Source organism: Chiloscyllium punctatum, chromosome 17 (assembly GCF_047496795.1).
Source record: "Chiloscyllium punctatum isolate Juve2018m chromosome 17, sChiPun1.3, whole genome shotgun sequence".
Classification (NCBI taxonomy): domain Eukaryota; kingdom Metazoa; phylum Chordata; class Chondrichthyes; order Orectolobiformes; family Hemiscylliidae; genus Chiloscyllium; species Chiloscyllium punctatum.
The window spans coordinates 60,420,738-60,442,534 of NC_092755.1; the positions used below are offsets into that span (position 1 = coordinate 60,420,738).

The 21,797-nt window shown below is 42.8% G+C and overlaps 1 protein-coding gene across 2 annotated transcripts in view; it reads right to left on the minus strand.

Moving 5' to 3' along the window:
- The window catches only part of znrf3 (zinc and ring finger 3), a 279,248-nt gene that overhangs the window by 241,882 nt on the left and 15,569 nt on the right, over positions 1-21,797 (minus strand). The window lies entirely within an intron of this gene.

Below are 21,797 nucleotides of genomic sequence, written 5' to 3' on the forward strand. Positions count from 1 at the left end.
TCCAAAATGAAGAACTCCAAAATGAAGAACTCCAAAATGAAGAACTCCAAAATGAAGAACTCCAAAATGAAGAACTCCAAAATGAAGAACTCCAAAATGAAGAACTCCAAAATGAAGAACTCCAAAATGAAGAACTCCAGAGACATAGTTACTGTTGTAATGCAGAAAAGGCTCTGCCAAATGGGATACAGAATTATACAGCACCAGAAGCCTGCTGGATTGTGGGCTACTGTGCATTACATTGGGATGGTATTAGTGTAGCTAGCCTCATTCACGAAGGGTGAAGAGGGAAATACGTCTCCTTATTCAGCCTCCCTGTTATTAAATGTGGAACAGCTGAGAAATTGGCCTGCTTTTCAGTAAGAAACAGCTCGGAGAGGAGGAGACCGCTACTGCAGTCTCCCCTGGCAGGGTTTACGTGCCGATTCTCAAGTCTTCAGGTTTTAGAGCTCACAAAAACAGCCTGCTAAATGTTTGCCCGCGTTGTTACATCGAGCTTACAAGTGTAATTTGAACTGAATGCCTGCACGGTATGCTTGCTCACTAACATCCAAACTCTATTCCACATCTTCAGGGAGCAATTCACCACATCCCATTGCCTTTCCAATACAAATCCTTGCCGAGTTGCAGGGCTGTTTAATTTGACTTCTTAGTCTTGACCTTTACCTGACCCTTGACCACTTGCGTAAGGAGCCTGGCAACATTTCAGGCTCTCTATCCCACAATCTGATAGTTTGAAGAGACATAAAACAGGGAAAAGCAACAGTAACAAACGTTATAATTGAAGTCCATCAAAAATTGAATTCAAAATACATTCCATTAGCTTTTGATGAACAGTCTTGCATCCATACCATTGATTCAGTACAATCTTAGCTTTATCACCGTTATTTAAACCTGGTGAACACTAGTTTGTTGTTCCTGTGGGGTCAAAGAGGGGTTAATGCTGGCCTGTATTTAAAGAGTCGCTATCACCGTGAAAGAGCGTTTGGCAAACATTTTGTTTTGGGGGCAGGGGTGTTTGGTGGTCTGACCAATAGTTTTTCACGAGGGACAATACCTCTAACATTTAAAAAGAAAGAAGCTGGTGCACTTGAGTTTGATGACATCAAGGAGGGGGCTACTGCAAAATCAGATTTTATTTTCAGAAAAGGAAAATCACCAAGAAAATTTGATAAATTTGTTTTGCCTGTCCCTTGGTCTCTCAGATTCTGGTCGAATGCCGATAGCTATATTGTAAAAACTAAAAGAACAATGGTGCCTTTTGAAAATGTGGCGACAGGTGTGCAATGCTCCTCAGAGCTATATCGGCAGAGAAGTGCTGGAAACTGGCCTTTATCACAGTGAACACTCCAGCTGTCACTTGGGCAATTGAAAGGACTTTGATGCTTTGCCTAACATACACAGATGTGTAGAAAGAGCTTCAGCTGCCTTGGTGGAGGTGGTGGGGGCGAGGGGGTGGGGGTGGGGGGGGTGGTATAGTAACAGCTTTTGTAGGCAGCACCTCTCCAATAGGACCTGCCAGAATTTCACAACCTAGAGAGAGTGTGCAGCACAATGTTTGCTGTAAACGATGGCCTACTGGACCTTTTGACATGAGCCTTAAATATTAACGAGCATATATGCTAAGAGTTGACTCTTTTGGCCAAGTTTGAGTCATGTCAAGCTCGTTTATGGTGATTCCTGACACTACGTCTAGTGAGTTTCACTGTATCTTACCAAAAGCACCTCAAATGGCCTGACACTGCCCCATCTTAGCCAGTGCTGCTCCAGGAAGAATTTGCCACCGAACAGATATCCCAGAACTCACCAGCACCCCTTCTGCCTGCGCCATGTTTAAAAGCTGATGTGCACCTGAACAAGCACCGTCAGTCCAGAGATGCCCTGCACAGTTCCTGCTGTTTGCCCCCGATATGGCAGAAAGGAGAATATCGGCCTGTCAGTGTGTGGGTCGAGACTTGGAGGACTTGCTGGGTCAGGTGGTTTAGACACAGAACTTCTTTTTGCCCCAGGACCAGGGGGAGGAGGCCACAACACCAGACCATGCCAGCTTAGTCCAAGGTTGCCACCCTGATGTCTGGAGGAATGCACAGCAGTGAAGGGAGAAAGTCAATGAGTGCCTCCAACTCTCTCCAATACATTACCTTCTCTCTATCAATCCTACTACTGCATGCCTTCTGCACTACCTACTCTCACACTTGGGAAACCTCCTCACCTACATGGGAAATCACAGCTGCATCACCCTGAATACCTGCCCAGTCCCTCATTCCAGGAGGAAAACAGCCCACAATAGGGCAGAGAGAGTCAAGACAAGTGGTGGCTGCCTGACATTTGACTCTTCGTCCCTTCTGAGGACAGATTCCTGACAGACTCCTCTGAGTTACTGTCAGACTGTGTCTAAACCCTGGACTGGTATTGGGGCCTAGTCCATGACTAACTCTGCTAGAACTCAGAGGGAAGGTGAGCCCCCTTGACTTAACAGAGGCCCGATGACAATCTTCCTGGCACCATGTCTGCACTAAATGACCTGGTACTACAGCAGTACTGACAGCCTGGCATCTGTGGCGGTGGGAGCAAGGTGTAAAAAGGCAAGGCAAGACAGGGATGCATTGGACAGCCCCATAGGTTCAGACTGGAGTCCAATGAAATCAAGAGAAAGCCTGGAGATGCAGCCTGGTCCAGTCCATGAGCTAGATACACGTCCCTGAGCTCACTGCATCTTCTCTGCAGTGTTACAACGAGAGTTGCCCAGTGCAGCCTGAGACACAGCACACTGAAGTGCAGAAGTGTCCTGTTGGTGAATTGGAGGAGATGTGCACATAAGGATTCTTAGATGCTGGCACATTTCAGATGCCGGCACATTTCAGATGCCAATCCCTGGCAAAAGTGGGGAATATGTGGCAGGTGCCCATGGGGAATGCCCAGAGATGTCAGTGCCTAGTGTTCAATAGGTAGGTCCTTTGGAAAAGTTTGAAGTTGCCTGGACTTCTAGCATCAGAGGCTGAATGTGAATGGAGGCGAGGTGTAGCATGAACAAGCTGTTTTAACAAGACATCATCCCCTCTTCAAATCGGCAACCCGCTTCTGCCTGGGGAGAAACTTAGCACACCACTCGCAAAAAAAGTATAAAAGACGGTGAAAATCCTGGGATTCTCTCCCTTACGAACATTGTGGGTAAACCCTCAGCAGGTATAAAGCAGCAGCAGCTCACCACGACCTTCAAGGACAACTAGAAACAGGCTATTAATGCTGGCTCAACCAGTTGTGCCCACACCCCACAAAATGAAGAAATAACCTTTTTTCAAAAACATTCTGCCTCCCATCTCCCATGGCCCAAATTGCTCAAACTCTTATAAAAGATTCCTCCCACTAACATGTATTACAAATCTTGTGTACACAACAGCTCAATGTTATTTCTGCATCTAACTCCAGGCCACTCCTTGAAGGATAAAATGGTTATATACTGCAGCAGTTAGTTGGGAATCAGACTCTACCGAACAGTACAAATATTGATTGGGTAATTGGCAGTGTCATTTCAGACATAAATGATTTTGCTTTTCACATTTGAGAAACTCCGGTGACCAAGTGACAGTGAGTTTAGGTTTTGAAAGCCTGTTAATGATAGCAAGGAGGATAGGAAAATGGCTGGGAGCAGAGAGAGATTTACAATGGAAGCAGGGGTACTTCTGATGAAGGGTCAGTGGACCCGAACCGTTAACTCTGCATTCTCTCCACAGATGCTGCCAGACCTGCTGAGTTTCTCAGAAGCAATTTTTGTTTCCGATTCCTCACATGCATAGATCTTGGTTTATTATGGCAGCACCAATACTTGTTTCTTTGATGCGTCAAGGCTATGCTGTCAGCCACCAGCCATCATCTACTGCATGATGACTTTGCCAACCACTCCCCCCCCCCCCAGCCCCCAGGCTTGTGTAATAACATCTCTGAACAGGGCGATTAGAAAAATGAGGCATACTGCTGGTATAAAAATGTGCCCTTAGTGGAATGCTGTTCAGGCCAAGTGGCCCCAGTTTTGCTTCCTCAGTCATATACAAGCCACAGCCATGGTAACAAACTGTTCTAGCAAGGAACGGTGTCTTGACTGATGCTTTGTAAATACTGCAATATGTCCTTCTTACATTGGTACAGGAGGAAGTTCAGATACAGTTGTGTAAACCCCACCTGAAAAGGTTATATGCAAATCTGAACTGGAAAGAAAAACCATGAGCAAAGTTATTTGCATGTCATTTAACAAGAAAACAACAGTCCCAAAGATGTACAGGTTAGGTGGGTTGGCCAGGCTAAATTGCCCATAGTGGGTTCGCCGTGGGAGGGTAGTGGGGTGGATCTGGGTGGGATGTTCTTCGAAGGGGTGTTGTGGACTCGGTGGTCCGAACGGTCTGCTTCCCCTCTGTAGGGATTCTGTCGTCAGTAGGTAGCTGCGCAGGTCGACTGTTGGGAAATTGTAATCCGGACAGACTAAATAAAAAGTGAAAGTCAATGGTAAACGTCACATGACATTACACATTGCCAATGCCAACTGCTTATACTCTTGTGCCTTTTACCCCAACGTGACCCTGGCACCCCAATGGAAAGGCAGGCAGGGGACACAAACTGCAAACATGCCCTCCTGGCTAAACTTCATGTCACCAACAGAACGGGCACCAAGATCACTGGCAAATAACTCTTACCAGTGAAGATTGTACACCAGGTTTGTAAAGCTGAAGAGGTCAGCTAGGAATCAACACAAGTCACATCCCTGATGTTCTCTTTGTTTCTCTTCAGGGGCACGCATGAACCAATCCTCCCTATAATACATGCGTCTCATTATAAATCAGATAGCTCGAGTTATGCAGACAGCTTTTTGAAGAGATTAAGCAGGAGATTCTATTCAGTGCTGTACAGTAATGGGACAAAAAGCACATGCACTTCACAGAAAAACCTGTTGGCAGACTTCCTGACACAATGATCCAATTCGAATGTCGCCCCAAATACCTTCAGGTTTGGCGCTCAGTTATTGCAGAAGAGTGACACGCCCAGGATTACTCCTTTGTGACTAATCTAAAGCAGTAAAGTGAGATTACACAGGGGTTAGTGTTTAGGATATATCTCCTGTCACAATGAAGGGTTGTAGCTTAAGGGACATACTTCAGAGGAAATAGCGTCTTGTGCAGAGAACAGACAAGATGCTGTCTCATCATCCTCCATTTCAGTAAAAAAAAGACAATAGAACAACCACCTATTACAGCCACTGATTTAAGTCAGGTGGGGAATTTTCTTGCAAGAATTGGCATTGCGGGTCCTGTAGAAGCAGTGGTTCACTTGTTGGCACTGTCAACTCTTGGAAATCAGAAGCGTTTAAGAAAATGCTCCAAGTCAGAGATGCCATCTTGGTAATTACTTAGTTGTAAAGTACTTTGGGTTGGACAAAGATGCGATTTTAGTGCAACATTTCTTTATTTAACGCTAAAGATTTCAGCAAGGTGCAACAGCAAAGGACATTAATTTGACATTGAACCTTCTTTAAATGCTGTCTAGCAGTAGGGCTAAATTTTAATGCTTTGTTCTTCGATACTTGATATGGTATCTGGAGAAATTATTATTACATTTCTCACTTTGTTCCAAAAATCCTGCTTTGGGAGAAGATATTCAATGAGTTAATCCCCTGCTAATGAAGGTGTTAAACAGAGAGCAGTGAGAATATGGAACTCTCAGCCACGTGGACTGCTTGAAGCAGACATATATCAGAGGAGAATTTGAAGCACAAATGCACAGAGAAAGCAGGATGAAGAGGGCAACAGTGGGGGAAGCCTGGCATTTCTTGAAACACTAGCCAAGACCACACAGGCCTAATGGCTTGCTTCTGTGCTAGGCTTCTGGATGTGGAGGTGCCAGTGTTGGAGTGGGATGGACAAAGTCAAAAATGCCTGAGGAAGAAGCGGGAGGGCTCCGAAAGCTTGCGGCTTCAAGTAAACCTACTAGACTGTAGCCCAGTGTCATGTGATTTTTCAACATGCATCCGGAAGCAGACTCTTTCGTACTTTTTGGGCTAGTTCCTTGCAATTACCTCTCAGAAATTCCTTTAACCTGATGTGACATTAACCGATGTACATTTCATGGGGTCTATGAACATCTTTTCCTCCAGAAACTCACCAGCTTGCAGATGGTGGAAGAATAAAAAGGCTTTCTCCTCTGACCACATGCTTTACAGTGTCAAGTCATCTTAATTTTGAGCTTTAATTAAAATATTTCTTCATTGGAAGTGAGCATCACTGGCCATCTCAAATTGTTTACAGGGCAGTTAAGTGTCAATCACATTGCTTTGGTTTGGGATTTAGTGTAGGCCAGGCCAGGTAAGGATGACAGTTCCCTTCCCTAAAGGGCATTAGTGAACCAAATAGAGTTTTCCAAAAATCGACAATGGATTCATGGTCATCATTAGACTCCCAATTCCAGATTTTTGTTGAGTTCAAGTTTCACCCTCTACCATGGCAGGATTTGCACTTGGGTCCCCAGAACATTACCAGGGTCTCTGTATTGTATCTGTGGGGCTGCACTGCAAGACATTGGCATGCAGATTCCAAACTCATTTCTTGTTAGAACCCCCACAGCCAAGAGATGGTGAAGGATTTTTGTTCCTGGCCTCGGGTTCAGATTTGTGCCGAACGTTTAATGTTTTTTTTAAGATTAGATTAGATTAGATTACTTACAGTGTGGAAACAGGCCCTTCGGCCCAACAAGTCCACACCGCCCCGCCGAAGCACAACCCACCCATACCCCTACATCTACATCTACCCCATACCTAACACTACGGGCAATTTAGCATGGCCAATTCACCTGACCTGCACATCTTTGGACTGTGGGAGGAAACCGGAGCACCCGGAGGAAACCCACGCAGACACGGGGAGAACGTGCAAACTCCACACAGTCAGTCGCCTGAGGCGGGAATTGACCTCAAATGTTGTTTATTGGCTCTGAAGTGTGGATTGACCCAAGGTTGTGAAAGGAATATAATACAACTCTTTACTTTTTATTTAAACATGGATTTTGTATATTTTTGAACCATGGAATCCTAGGGTAAACAGTGATAACCAAGCCTACGAAATACACATCAGATAATTTTTCAAACGAGACTTCTCCGCAAAACCAAACACCTAAAAGCATTGAAATGACAGAAGCACAGAGTGGAGAATACTGTACTGTTTATGCAAATGGATCTGGGAAGTTTGGTGGGAATTAAAAAAAAATAAATGTGCCATCCTGTACAAGAATAATTCTGTTTCACATGATTCCAGCTTTAGCAGTGGCTGCACTGAACAGGAACTTTGTTTGTCGTAGTTTCAAAGAAAGTGTTTCTGCAAAGTCCTGCCCAAAGCTAAATGCAAAAAGATTTCCAATCTGAGATTAGTGCAACACTGGCAGGGGGGGCAGCTTGCCTGCCAGCGGAGATCGCTAATCAATTCTCTGTTTGACTCAGTATAAAACTTGTATTTTTGAGCAGGGAGAATGAAAATTGTAAGAATACTTTTGATACGTCTCTATAGTATGAAGTCTTGGGTGGCATTAATCATCGATAATGTCTCAATCCGTAAAGCATTTTGCACACTTTAACAAACCACTTCCACCTCCTCTATATTCTTAGATGACCAAATGCACCTTTGTAGCTCCACAAAGCTGTGTACCAATATGGTAGCAAAGGGGTCCCCTCTGAAGGAGGACCATGTTCTTTCCTACACTCCCAGTGAAATACTGCAGTCTCAGAAATACTGTTGAATGTGGGGTACTGGCGAGATAAAAATCACCACCCCCTTGGCTCACAGCCTCATTCCTGATGAAGGGCTTATGCCAGAAACGTTGATTCTCCTGCTCCTCGGATGCTGCCTGACCTGCTGGGCTTTTCCAGCACATGCTCGCCTCTAATCTCCAGCATCTGCAGTCCTCACTTTCGCCTCTCAGAAATACTGTCTGCTCTTCTGCATAGTGGCTTGATGGTACCAAACATCAGTTTTACTTAGAAGGGGTGAAATACTTTTTGTTACATCACCACAGCTTCCCACGTGTCCAGTTTTCCCCTTTGCAAGAAATTTTCATTTTGGTCAAGATTACATTTAACATTAAATCACCTAATGATTGTTCAAGGTATAACAAATCCATTACTGATCCATCCTCTAAGCTCTGCCTAGAATCAGAGCCTCTGTTAGCATTGTAGGGGTTCTACTTGACCCAGTGGGACTGCACTGACCCTCCAACAAGCACCCCCTTACCTTATCCCTGTATCTTATGTTTACCATGACTAATCCATCTGAAGCACATCCCTGGACATGACAGGGCAATTTATAGCTTAGCCAATAAACCTAACCTACACATCTTTGGACTGTGGGAGGAAACCAGGGTACCCACGCAGGTACAAGGAGAACGTGCAAACTCCACACAGTCACCCAAGGATGGAATTGAGCTCAGGCCTCTGGCACTGTGAGGCAGCTGTGCGAAGCACTGAGCAACCATGCCTATTCTTTTTCTATTCCCAGTGGTGAATGAGGAGTTTCAGAACAAGACTGAACTCTGACTAGTTGAACGAAAAAGGTGTGCCGGACTCAGGGTCTTGCCAAACAGAAATGAATGCTGCACCAGAGAAAGTGGTGAACATGTGGTGTAGTACGTCAGTGTATCTCAAGCCACAGCGCAAGATGTAAAGGAATGCCCAGTCTGGGATTGTCCCAAAGCTATGTTGTCTTACTAGACGCATGGCATGACTAAAGCAGTCCCAGCTGCTGCGAATTCCCATCCCCTCTTCTGAAAACAAGACACATACTAAAAAGGTGATTTAATTGAAAACCGAACCTGAAAAAGCAGCTCACGTACGCTGATTCAACAACCACCTCTCTTTTTTATATCTTGGCTGTTATGTAGAAAATGGATGCAAAGTCAAAGGAGGAGATATTGTTTAGGGTGACAATTGGAATTTTGAGATGGGGTGGGGAAAAGAACCTTCAAGGAGGAAAAGGAAGGCAGAGGAATTTTGGAAAGGCAATTTTAAAACCAAATAAAAAGAGAGAGAGTAGGACCTGGATGGCTCACGGCACAACCACCAATAGCGTTTTGGGGGAAGAAGGGCTGTATTTTCGGTTCAGTTCTCGATGTCAGTGCCAATTCATGGAACATAGAACTTGTTCCCCCGAAGCCACCCCACACTGATTCAATGCCCTTCTTTAGCAAGGTTGAAAGGAGCTGGTATTCAGAACCCCCAACCACATCCTCCCCAAGGACTTCTGCACTTGGCAAACGGTTTGCATAAGCCATCTGAAGAGGTCAAGCAAGGTTAGGGAATTGTTCAGTAGAGTTTTTGTGATGTTAACTGCCTGTGCTTTCTAACAGAGCATGGAAGGCAGTAATCTAACCAAGGGAATCCAAATGAGGTCATAGACAAGGAGTAAAAACTCAAGGTGGTGTTTAAAACATAATCGGAACCCAGATTAGATTATAAATTCCATAGAATTTGTGCATTTGAACTGATATTTTTAAAAGCAAAGAATATTTTTGTATTTAATGTTCAACATATCAGAACAGGGACAGTTCTCTCCTATTAATTCTCTTAGGCCCTCATGAACAGAAGAGAAACCTGATATACACTCTCCCAAAATGGTCTTTATTATCAAAAGTGATTCAAGGTTCCACTATCTCAAGGCTTACCTCACCACCCTATCAGAGACTGTTTCTGAAAAGCATGCATTCATATAGCGCATTATCACACATCTAAGCAAGCCACACTCAGAGGGAATTACTTCAAACTGTAGTCGGCTGTTGTGCAGCCATTTTGTACAAAGTAAGATCCACTGATATCAAAGAGTGGAATCAGTTTTCAGTGGTTTAGATCAGAAGGAATGAGAGTACAATAGAAGAATTCTCTGCTGCTCTTTGAATACCGCATATACTTGAGTAATTGCCAATCTCATGTAAAAGTTGACCCCCACTTTTGGCCAAGTAACCTGAAATGTTCCAAATATCTCATGTAAAAGTCAACCCTATTTCTTCACAGATAATAAATCAATGTTTAGGAGTCAGCATCACATCCCGTTCCAGCTTTCCAGTCTGCTGGCTGTTCTGCTCCGCTCCCAGTCTTCCGATCCGCTGTTGTTTTCCACTCCAGGTTTTCAGAATTACCATAATTCATTAGTTTTTTTTTACTTTATTCGTTTAGAGATCAGTTGGACTTCTGCTGATGATATGGTTTGAATTTTGACTGGCATGAACTTCAGCCCCTCAAAAGTAACGTAATAGTCAACCCCATAGATTTAAACATTAAAAAGTAGTCAAAAAAAAATTAGACTGCCGCGGAACCTCTATTATCCAGCATTTGATTATCCGAATTTCAGAGTATCCAGACAAGATCGCAAGGTCCTGATGCTTGGCTAAACTATGTTATCCTGCAATTGATTATCCGATTAACCGAACAAAATACTCCCTGCCTGTGTAATACAGAGGAACCTTGATTATCTGAGTATATACAGCAGTGCTACAATTTGTTTTTTTTTTAAAAAATCTACCCAAACTGTCTAACTGGTTAAAAAAGGTGCCTTCAGAGACCCTACCAACGTGGCACTGGACTGTCAGCCAACATGAATCAGTGAGCAGGCGAGTGAGAAGACACAAGAGAGAGTTAGGATCCAGACCACCCATTTCCAATGACCCAGACCAGATCAGTAGTTGACTCCCCTCACTGGGCAGTGACTCCAAAATACCAGCCCCCTCTGCATTTACTGGCGGAGAATACAACAAGTTGCCAGCAATTTCAATACCATCGGGTCAGACTTGCTGATGGGCAAAGAACTCAGTATTTGGAAAACCGATGACCAGCACCCCACAAAAACCCAAAGCAAAGAGTGACACAGTTAGTGCCTTGCATCCCACAGGGTTGGAAAGCTTGCAAACACCACCACCTTCAAGTTCCCCTCCAAACCAGTCACCACCCTGACCTGACAATATATCACCATTCCTTTAGTGTCGCTGGGCCAAAATCCTGGAAATCCCTCCCTAATGGCACTGTGGGTCAAACCACAGCACAAGGACTGCAGTGATTCAAGAAGGCAGCTCACCACCACCTTCTCAAGGGGCAACTAGGGACAGGCAATAAATGCTGGCCCAGCCAGCGAATCCCTCATTCCACAAATCAATTTTCAAATAACTTAAAACCTGCTGATTCTTTGAACATGAAGAAGGTGGCAAGGCATCAACCCTTGCCATATGGTGCTATAACCTTTCCCAGTAGTGCTAACTAGTTCAATAACAAAAATGACCCTTTGAATCCAAAACTCAACACAGGGAGATATGAGGATGAGATCAGATTTATGATTAGTCACATTGCTTAGTTACATTTTAAGCATGGTTCTGACTTGTTATACATATTCATAAGCCTCCAATAGGTAGGAACATATCATAAACAATCTGCTCAGCTTAATAAGCTATCCTGTGAAAACAGCCTTAATAAACAAACTGCTCAGTGGGCTCTCAACTGACTGCACTTATTATGAAGTGGTGATGTACCCATACCCACCTTAAATTCTATTCAAATTCAGTTTCGGGCTGAGAGTATTACAGACAAGGCCTGGCTACTTTGCCGAAGGGGATGATGGGTCTTCTTGTTGAACCTCTACAGTTCAGTGATGCAAGTGCAGTGCCTATTAGCCAAGAAATTCCAGGACTTTGACCACCCAACACCAAAGGAAGGGCAATACATACCTATGCCAGCATAGGGTCAAGGGTAGAGACTCAGAGGGGAAGTTAGAAGGTTATAATGCTCCCTACTACTCGCTACCCTTGACTGTTCATTAGCAGATTTGGAATGAAATGGGTCCATCACTTGTACAATAATTCTGAGTTGCTTCAAGAGGTCAAGCCAAGGTACCCTTGGTATGGGTCTTGAAGGACAGGAAATAAGGTGCAGCACATTGGCTCAGTAGTTAGCCCTGTTGCCTCACAGTGCCAGGGACCCAGATTCTATTCCAGCCTCTGACAACTATCCACGCAAAGTTTGCACATTCTCCCAGTGTCTGCGTGGGTTTCCTTCAGGTGCTCCAGTTTCCTCCCACAGTCCAAAGGTGCGTGCAGATTACTTGGATTGGCCGTGCTGAAGTTGCCTGTAGTGCTCAGGGATCTGTAGGTTAGGTGGATTAGTCATGGGAAATGAGAGGTTCCAGGATACCGTAGGGGTCTAGGTGAGATGCGCTTCAGAGAGTCGGCACAGATCAATGGGCCAAATGATAATTGAATTGTGGGATTCTATGATAAGCTTCTTCAGGGCTGCAAATAAAAGTCTAAAAAAAAAAGAGTTCCCCAGTAATACTCCTCAAAGTAGGAATCAGGTGAATGTCAGCCTTCTTTCGACACGATTAGCATTCTTGGAAATGGAGACATTTCAAAGCTGCTGGGATTTAATTAGTGAGGGATAATAAGGAATTTTGTTTTTGTTAAAGGGGACATTATATCTCCACAAAAAAAAACACTAGTTTAGTTCTCCTAAAATCACTTGAACAACCTGCATTTTGATAGCACCTTTCACATAAAGGTTTCTGCCCTAACCAGGGGATCCCCTGTATTAACATACTGTGTATTATGTTTCAGAAGAATACAATGTGATCCAACCACACACCAAAGGGAAAGTAATACTGATGGTTTGTATGATATTTAAGAGGATGTGCGCATCATATGCGCAACTTTGAACTCATAAAGGGATTAGGCTGCTTTTTACACAAGTAAAACACACCTAGGCTTTCTTGCCAGACAGAACAATATTGAACCACACTGCTGCTATTGATCTGCAAGCCAAAAAAATGTGTTATTCTGGTACTTTCCAACACATCCGGATTCAAAAGCATTTCAAGAAGTTTCTTTCCACACTGAGGGAAGGAATTCAGAGATGTGTGTGACCCATGTCAGCTTGTTCCCATTCTGCACAGCCTGAGGGTATTGACTGGCCTGAGTGTCACATCATGTTGAGAAATCAAAAATTCAAAAAGTGTTGGCTCATCATTTAACCTTAAGCTCATTTTCCTCTCTTCCCTGCACCCCACCCTCCCCCCAAAAAAAAAACAGCCTTTTCTGAAATCCACTACCTTCGTTACCTGAGGTTTCATCTCAGCAATGCCTTCACTGCCAACCTACACCACTTTCGAATTTCACCCCAGATCCTTGCCTATAGCAGTGCTGATCTCCACACGTTGATATCGTCTTCCACCTTCGCTAGCCCAATTATTTTTTTTCTGTCCTGAGGCCCAAGAGTGCTGTTCCCACATATCTGCTGCCCATTGTCCTTCTGGATTGTAGATGCTGCCTAAAAAGAACCTTGTTGAATTTCTGCCACCTTGTGCACACTGCTTATATGGAGCATTGGTGATGGAGGGAGTGAATGTTTGTGGATGTGGTGCGAATCAAGCAGGCTGCTTTGCCCTGCATTAGTTAAGCTTTATACATGTTATTGGTGTTGCACTCATCCAGACACGTGGGGTGTATCTCATCACACTCCTGAATTTTTCAAAATTATGCTTTCTCTCTCTACACATGCAGAGTGCTACAGAAAAGGAAATGTTCACTACTGTGAGAAGATTAATGCGATGCATTTTAGTCATTGAATAAAGTCTACAAGGCTATCTTCCACTGCAATCAAAATTTCTCAAAGCCGTCAAATTCATTGTCCTCAGCCAAGAGTTTTATCAAATTCCTTCTGAATTACTTTGGTGGTGGCATCATCGTAAGGATTTCACTGGATTTGGTGCTCTTTCCGTTTCAGAATCATCCCTCAGCAACAAATCTTCCTCTCTTCACATTTTTGTTTTAAAATACAGATGACAACATCCCATGATTAGATTAGATTAGATTCCCTACAGTGTGGAAACAGGCCCTTCCGCCCAACAAGTCCACACCGACCCGCCCAAGCGCAACCCACCCAGACCCATTCCTCCACATTTACCCCTTCACCTAACACTACAGGCAATTTAGTGTGGCCAATTTGATAATTAAACCACACAAAACGCCAAGGCAACACACACACTTCTTTGTGAATGACTTTTCAAGACACATCCAAAAGGTTGAACCATGGGCATCAGACGCTCTGCTTCAACTGCAATGTGGGTGCCTCTTGATTTTCAATTGTCTGAACACGTTGCACACTGATAAGCTCTGGCCTTTACTGTGGACACTTACAGCCTATTGCACATTTCCTGCAATGAAAACTTCATTCCATCCTTATCCACCCAGCCATCTGTCAGACATGTATTAAATGTCCTATGGGGAGCTTGGCTTTTGACATGTTTTAACATTTGAAAATTACAATTTGCTTTAATTTCCCTATGAATTGGCCATGCAGCCAGGTACCACCATGGATCTTGTCTTATACAGTCAGAGATGTACAGCATGGAAACAGACCCTTCGGTCCAACCCATCCATGCCGACCAGGTATCCCAACCCAATCTAGTTCCACCTGCCAGCATCAGGCCCATATCCCTCCAAACCCTTCCTATTCATATCCCCATCCAAATGCCTCTTAAATATTGTAATTGTACCAGCCTCCGCCACATCCTCTGGCAGCTCATTCCATACATGAACAACCCACTGCATGAAAAAATTGCCCCTTAGGTCTCTTTAATGTCTTTCCCCTCTCACCCTAAACCTATGCCCTCTAGTTCTGGACTCCCCGACCCCAGGGAAAAGACTTTGCCTATTTATCCTATCCATGCCCCTCATGTTGTATGGTTCTCACTTGGACTGCTGAGGAACCTTTCCACTTCACAGTTGAGTTGTGAGACATACCAAAATTCATGAACATTTCATCAACGTTCAAAAAAAATTGGATTTTTAAGTCTCTGGATGACTTTGGTCTTCTGACAACACTTCTGTTCCATAAAGCAGCTACACCATCAAGCTGTTCCTTTTAAATCTTTGAGGATCTTAGGCTTCGATTTGGCCCACCTCACTACAACTATGCACATTTCTGGTGATGTATAACCTGATGATTTTTGATTCTCATGTGTTTGAAGACCCATTCCATTACACTCTTCAAGATCAAGCCAGTGGCTGCTCCCTCTTCTCATGACGCATCTGGTCTTAGGCATCACCTTCAGGGCAGATTCTTTCATCTCTTCTTGCACCAGTTTTGTTTGCAAATACCAATTTCCTTCACTGAGGGACAGTTAACTAACAAATGTTATGACTTTTATCTCAAAATCAAGCTTCACATTTCATTCTTTTTGCAGGGAAGCCCAAGTCAGTTTTTCATTTACCACACACGGATTGCTGTGTGGGTGGACATCAATCCTACACATTTTCTTGGTAACCCATGCTCAATTCCATGCAGCGACTTAAGTGAAGCATGCATTTCGGAGATGAAATTTTGAAGTCAGCTGTTAATGCAAGTATAGCATTTCCCACCAGGAACTTGTCTGTGAACTGTTTTTGAAGAAAAGTTTTTAAACAAGATTTTTGGTACGGAGAAAAGGAAGTCATCTCAAATACCAGGCAACTTATATGTCACAATGTACATGCACGCACACGCTATTATGTATACATATTTGTGACCTCTTCCAATAGGACAATCCTCCAAATCTTTGTACTCTTCCAATTCTAGCCTCTTCTACAGCTCTGATTTTTTTTAAAAAATCACCATTAGCACGGTGTTTTCAACTGCTTAGGCATTAAACTTCACAATTCCTTCCGTAAAGCTTTCTGACTCTCAGTCTTCCTTTCAGACACTCAAATCCTTTTTCTTTGACCCAGTTTTGGATATAAATATATTCAGCCCAAATGTAACACAGGATTGGAAGCAAGCCTTGAAACTGCTCACTGAAGTGTCTACTCCGGTACATTTTAAAAGCTACAAATATTATTTCAGCATATTTTACATTTGATATTTTGAATACATTACAAATACATTTTGAGCTGGCGGTAAGGCATTGTACAAGTGAGTACTGTATCTATAAATCAACAATAGTTAAAAACAATATCACTGTGCTCGAGATAGACCTGCTTCCTTTCAAAAACTCAATTGATATTGCATGAATATTGGAAGTTCATTTGATATATGGTAAAACACGAATAGCTCAGATCGCAAATACATGACTTGATAACACAGGCAAGTGAAACAGGCCTCTTGATAGGCAGTGAACCATACTGTACAGAAACAGACCCTTTGGTACACACCGACCGGTGTTCCCAAACTTACCTAGTCCTACCTGTCTACACTTGGCCAATTTCCTTCCAAACCTTTGAGTCATAAACTTATCCAAACGTCTTTTAAATGTTGTTACTGTACCTGCATCTACCACTTCCCCTGGCAGTTCATGCTACATATGAACCATTAAAGAAATTAACCTTTCATGTCTTTTTTAAAATCTCCTCTCACCTTAAAAATTAGATTACTTAGTGTGGACACAGGCCCTTTGACCCAACAAGTCCACACCGACCCTCTGAAGAGCAACCCACCCAGACCCATTCCCCTACATTTACCCCTTCACCTAACACCACAGGCAAATTTAGCCTGGCCAATTCACCTAACCTGCACATTTTTTGGACTGTGTTAGGAAACCCACGCAGACACAGGGAAAATGTGCAAAGTCTACACAGACAGTTGCCCAAGGCGGGAATTGAACCCAAGTCTCTGGTGCTGTGAGGCAACGGTGCTAACCACTGTGCCACCGTGCCGACCCCTTGTCTTGAAATTCCCCACCTAGGGATAAGACACCTGCCATACACCCTAACTAACCCCTCATGATTTTATAAACTTCTACAAGCTCTCCCCTCAACCTCCGACACTCCAGTGGGGAAAAAGAAAAGTCCCAGCCTCTCCTTATGATACAAACCTCCCAATCCCAGCAACATTGTGGTAAATCTTTTCTGAACCCTCTCCATCTTAATAATATCCTTCCGTTAAGAAGACAACCAGAACTGGACACAGTACTGCAGAAGAGGCCTCACCAATGTTTGTACAACCTCAACATCCCAATTCTTATACTCAATAAGCAATGCCTTACAAAAGTGCACAACTTTAATAATTTTTTTTAAAGAAAAAACAGGTCATTGATTGTTACATGAACATTATATGAAGAATGGATTGGACTCATTCATGTTGGCCCTTTCCCTCGACTGCCATACTCTAAGATGGCACCTACGGTGGGGTAGGGAACTGTAGAGTGGCAGCAGCATGGGGTTTTGTCCTGGCATGGGTCAATGTCTTCAGTAGTGCAGGGGCAAAAGGGAAAAAGAAACCAAAAACAACACATTGGCATCTAAAGTGGACCCAGTCAACAGTTACATTTACACGTGGGATATTAAATGTTGTGTCCAGACAGGGACTCCACATTTGTCAACACATGTTGCTCATTTTGTGTTCCCAAAATGTATATATGTTACTGTAATAATGAACAAAGGCAAAGACAAAAAGTCCACAGCGTCCTGATTTAGCACGACGAGCTCACTTATTGGAGCTTACTCATATGAATGCAGTTGTCATGGTAGCGTGGCGAGGGAGAGGAAGTGGAGCACAACTGAAATAATCTGCAGAGGACTATCAACCCATTTATAAATTAATCCTGTGATCCAAGTCTGTGTATGGGATTAAAATACCCGTCAATGTCTTACCAAAAATGGATGTTACGCAGCAAGTTCCAGACCCAAGGCATCAAGTTGAATTGTCTCAGAAATGGAGTGACTAAATTCACAACTAACTCCCAACATTGAAAAGGTGAGTCAAGCAAAGTAATTGTGGGTAAACATTTTGAATATGTTCCCACTCCTGGGCCTTCGGCCTTTTGTCCCAATTATTTTAATTATGATCTCACTCATGTAGCCAACAGAAAGATTAGATGATTATTCAGGTTAATCACACAGATGCTCCTTATTATAGGTCCAGACTGTCTCTATTCTTTTTCCTTCAAGTGCATTTTTTTCATTTTTTGAGAAACCTCGGGCTGTCTCTTTTGTACAAATTAGAATTCCAGTCACTTTAACTCTTTGGATACCAAAAGACCTCGGTCCTGATTTCAAAGCCATCCTCAAAACCATAACAGTGCAATCCACATAGGGGAGTTTCTGCTTTGTATTCAGTGATGTTCGAAAGTAGAACTCATGGGATAGATAGAAGCCTGTTGCCTAATACTATACACAGGATTGTGTAAACAAGAAAAAGGAACTGTATTTTAATCACAGTTTCACAGACCCTCAGAATATCTCAAAATGTTTTACAACAAATATTTTTGAATATAGTCTCTCTTGCTACAGAGGCTACAGCAATTAATTATGAACAAAGATATTTAAAGACCAAATAAATGCATTTTTATTTAGTCTCTTTTTACATAAAACAACATTTTGGAAAACAGTACATGAGTAATGAGATACAACATGTGGTATGTGAGGCAGGATTGGGAGATTTTCCTATGTTTCTATGGTTTGTCCCTATGGTTCGTCCCTATGGTTCCCAAGGCTCTCCACTATTGGGATTTTCTTAATGTCATTTCTGTTGACTAGTTGACGGGAGAATAGATGAGTCAGTCAACAACTCCATCATTGCACCAAGGGACAATCAGGTTAGCAAAAGGTAAACCCAACAAACAATAGTCTATTTTACATTCAGAAATTACCATGTTCTTATGGTTTTCTAAAATGAAATATTTTTAAGACACAGAGGTAAGTAGATTCACGTTAGGCAGTAAAATCAAAGGTAGATGAGAATATGGAACGAAGAACACAAACCAATTAGCTACAATCTCAATTAACTGCAGAGCAGGCTACTTCTGCTCCTAATTCATCTGATCAAATGCTGTTAGAGAGAGAGAAGAATGTTGGCTGGAACATCACAAAGCTTCCCCGTTCTTCAGCCAACAGTTCCTTGAAATGTCTCAACCAACAGACAGCAAATCCAACACACTGCATTCCCTATTGGAATGTCAGGGCTAGACCTTGCCCTAAAATTAATGGGGGAGGCGGGGGTTTGGTGGTTGATGCCTCGACCTTCTGGCTCGGAGGTGAGAGCATGAGCACCAAATTGCTTTCAAAATAACAAACATTCGACAATCCTACATGTTCACAACAGGTCAGCTAGCGTCAGAAAGAAAAAAAAAATACAAGTCTAATGTGTTGCTGTTGAACAAGCATTTTGGGCATTACCTTTTCACCTACCTGAAAATTTAACCTGCCCTCATTCAGCTGCTCATTGCTGTTGAGTTCAGTTTTACTCCAAAATGATTTTAAAGAAAATGGGTTCAATGTGTTTCTGGCACACTAACAAATAAAAAGACTTCTATAAATTGTGCTATTGCTTCATTTCACTGAGTTTATGGCTTATAGATATCATGTAAAGGCTGTGAAAATTGCCGCAGTATGTGGGGTAGGTAGCATTTCTCAAAGTGTGGTATAGTGTGGATGATTGCCTCCTTTTATGGAAGGTGCAAGGTGCAAGGAGTAAAGAGCCTATTAACCCATTATTTACATATTAACACGTTCAAATTCAAAATTAATGAAGCCATATGTATAAGTCCTATCTTAGATTGGCAACCAGATTACTGGAAGAGTGCCTCCCTTATCTACACCCCAAGGAGCCACTTTCCCATTATAGGTACTTGCACGGTTTATGCTGGAAACAGCCTTTCCTTCCTAAAGCTGAGGGTGCTGCCAACACCAGTCTCCCGCTCAATTACTGTAACCTCACAGCTCAAGGTTATTACCTCCATCACAAAGCACAGAACAGAGAGACAGGGAGAAGCCTCAAAAGAGCTTCATTTTTAAAGCCACATTGAATAAAACACAGCAAGGTGGAGCTATGCTCAACTGAGTTGCCCTCTTCACTTGGTTTGGACTGTATTTAGAATCATAGAGCTGCAAAGCATGGAAACACATGTTAATATATTCAGCACTATCTTGGAAAAAATTCTGGTCACTATCATGTTGCTGTTTATAGGATATAGCTGGGTACAAACTGACTGTGACATTTCCTACACTACAATAGTGACTAAACTTCAAGTCAATAACTTATCTGGACAGCACGTTCTGGAGGTTACTAAATGCAAGCTCTTTTTATATTACTTCACAAGCCCAGTACACTGGATCAATGGAAAATTTGGAAATTACACAATCGACTTCTACTTAACCCAAGCGTTTGTAACATGCAATTCTTAACATGCTGCTGTGTTGCCCCCGGCAGGCAGATGGTTAGCAATGGGTTTTTTTCTAAAAGAAGGTTCTGTAAACAGGTGATGTGGGTTATTCCCAGTGAAGCATTAAAACATTACAGCTGCACAACAGAGAAAAAAAAATGTACAGTTCACAGCTCTGAGTTTGCTCTGTGTCTGGAAGATAACAAACCCACTTGCTTTTAAAATTCAAACACGAGATGACTGCATTCAATGTGTCTTACGTTCAAAGAAAAAAAAAGATGCAGCATGGCCTAAGAAGTCAATGAGTACATTACTGCATTGGCCTGACATTATAAACTGCCCTGATTACACACACTGATTACAGTATACACAGAGCACTGTCTTTGTTTACACGGTGTTCTGGCAGGGCTAGTCTGATCCAGAGTCCAAGCTAGAGCCCAAAGAGACACTCCAGCTTTTCCAGGCTGCCACTCAGAACACTTCAAAGGCGGAATATATTTTTGTCGAAGCACGGCTATGGTCAAAAAGAATTCAAAGTAAGCTGGCCAGCTGTGTTTAAACTGAGACTCCCCTCCACACACAGACACACTTTCCTTGACCATTATATGCTTAATATTTCAGATTGGTGATATATACACACACACACACACACACACACACAAACTACACCACAGATCTGGCAACACCACCTTCACAAAGTATTCACTATTTCCTTGAACAATAAAAGGATCAAATTAAATGTACTTGTTCTCTCTCACATGGATGTTTGAAAGACTTATTGAGTCATAAAGATAGTGTCCCCTCTCTCATTTTTAATTCTGTGGCATTGTCAAAATTCTCTCTATTCACAAAATGAAATCGCTGTTGTCATTGTGAGGCTGCTTTGGTTTCAGAGCACACTGACTGACTATCTGCAAATGGGGCATAAAGGTCCCTTTTCGCTGGTCCTATTCATCGCTAACGCCTGCCAATCCTGATCAAAGATTAGCAACCCGAAACGTTAGCTCGGTTTCTCTCTTCACAGATGCTGTCAGACTTTTTGAGAACCTTGGCCATTTTTTTGTTTCTTTTCGTATTATTTATCTTCCTCCTGTCTTTGATTGTTAAACTCAATCACAATAATCTTGGACCCCCAAATTAAACTGCAGCACAAAGCATTGTTTGTCGTGATCATCCTGAAGGTAACAAACTACAGTCAGTTGATGTTTGTAAATTCCCAGCATTGTAACGTGAAATTCAATGAAAACTCACTTCACATGATGTGTGGGAACAAGGAATCCGTAATCACAGGGCAGCGAAGTACAGGTAGTAGGAACAAATTACACTCTAAACAGTAGCTTGCTCTCTCTCTGTGACCTGCTGTGATCTCCTGTTTGAAGTACAGGTGGTAGTCAGTAAAAATACATTTCTTCCATAAAAGATTGCAAGATGCAAGAGCTCAGGTCACCGGCAAACAGGACAGAGCAAGTGAGAAGGCCGAGTTTCTGACCGCATATCAAAACAACAAGGGAGCACTTTAGAAATGGATCACAAGATGGCTCAAATATGCAATCCCCCGATCTACCACACCACTCCATCCCCACCTCCACAAACCCTGCTCTAGTCCAGAATATAAAAAAGGTGGTGAAGTACTGGAGCCAATTTATTTTTACACTCTTGTATTTA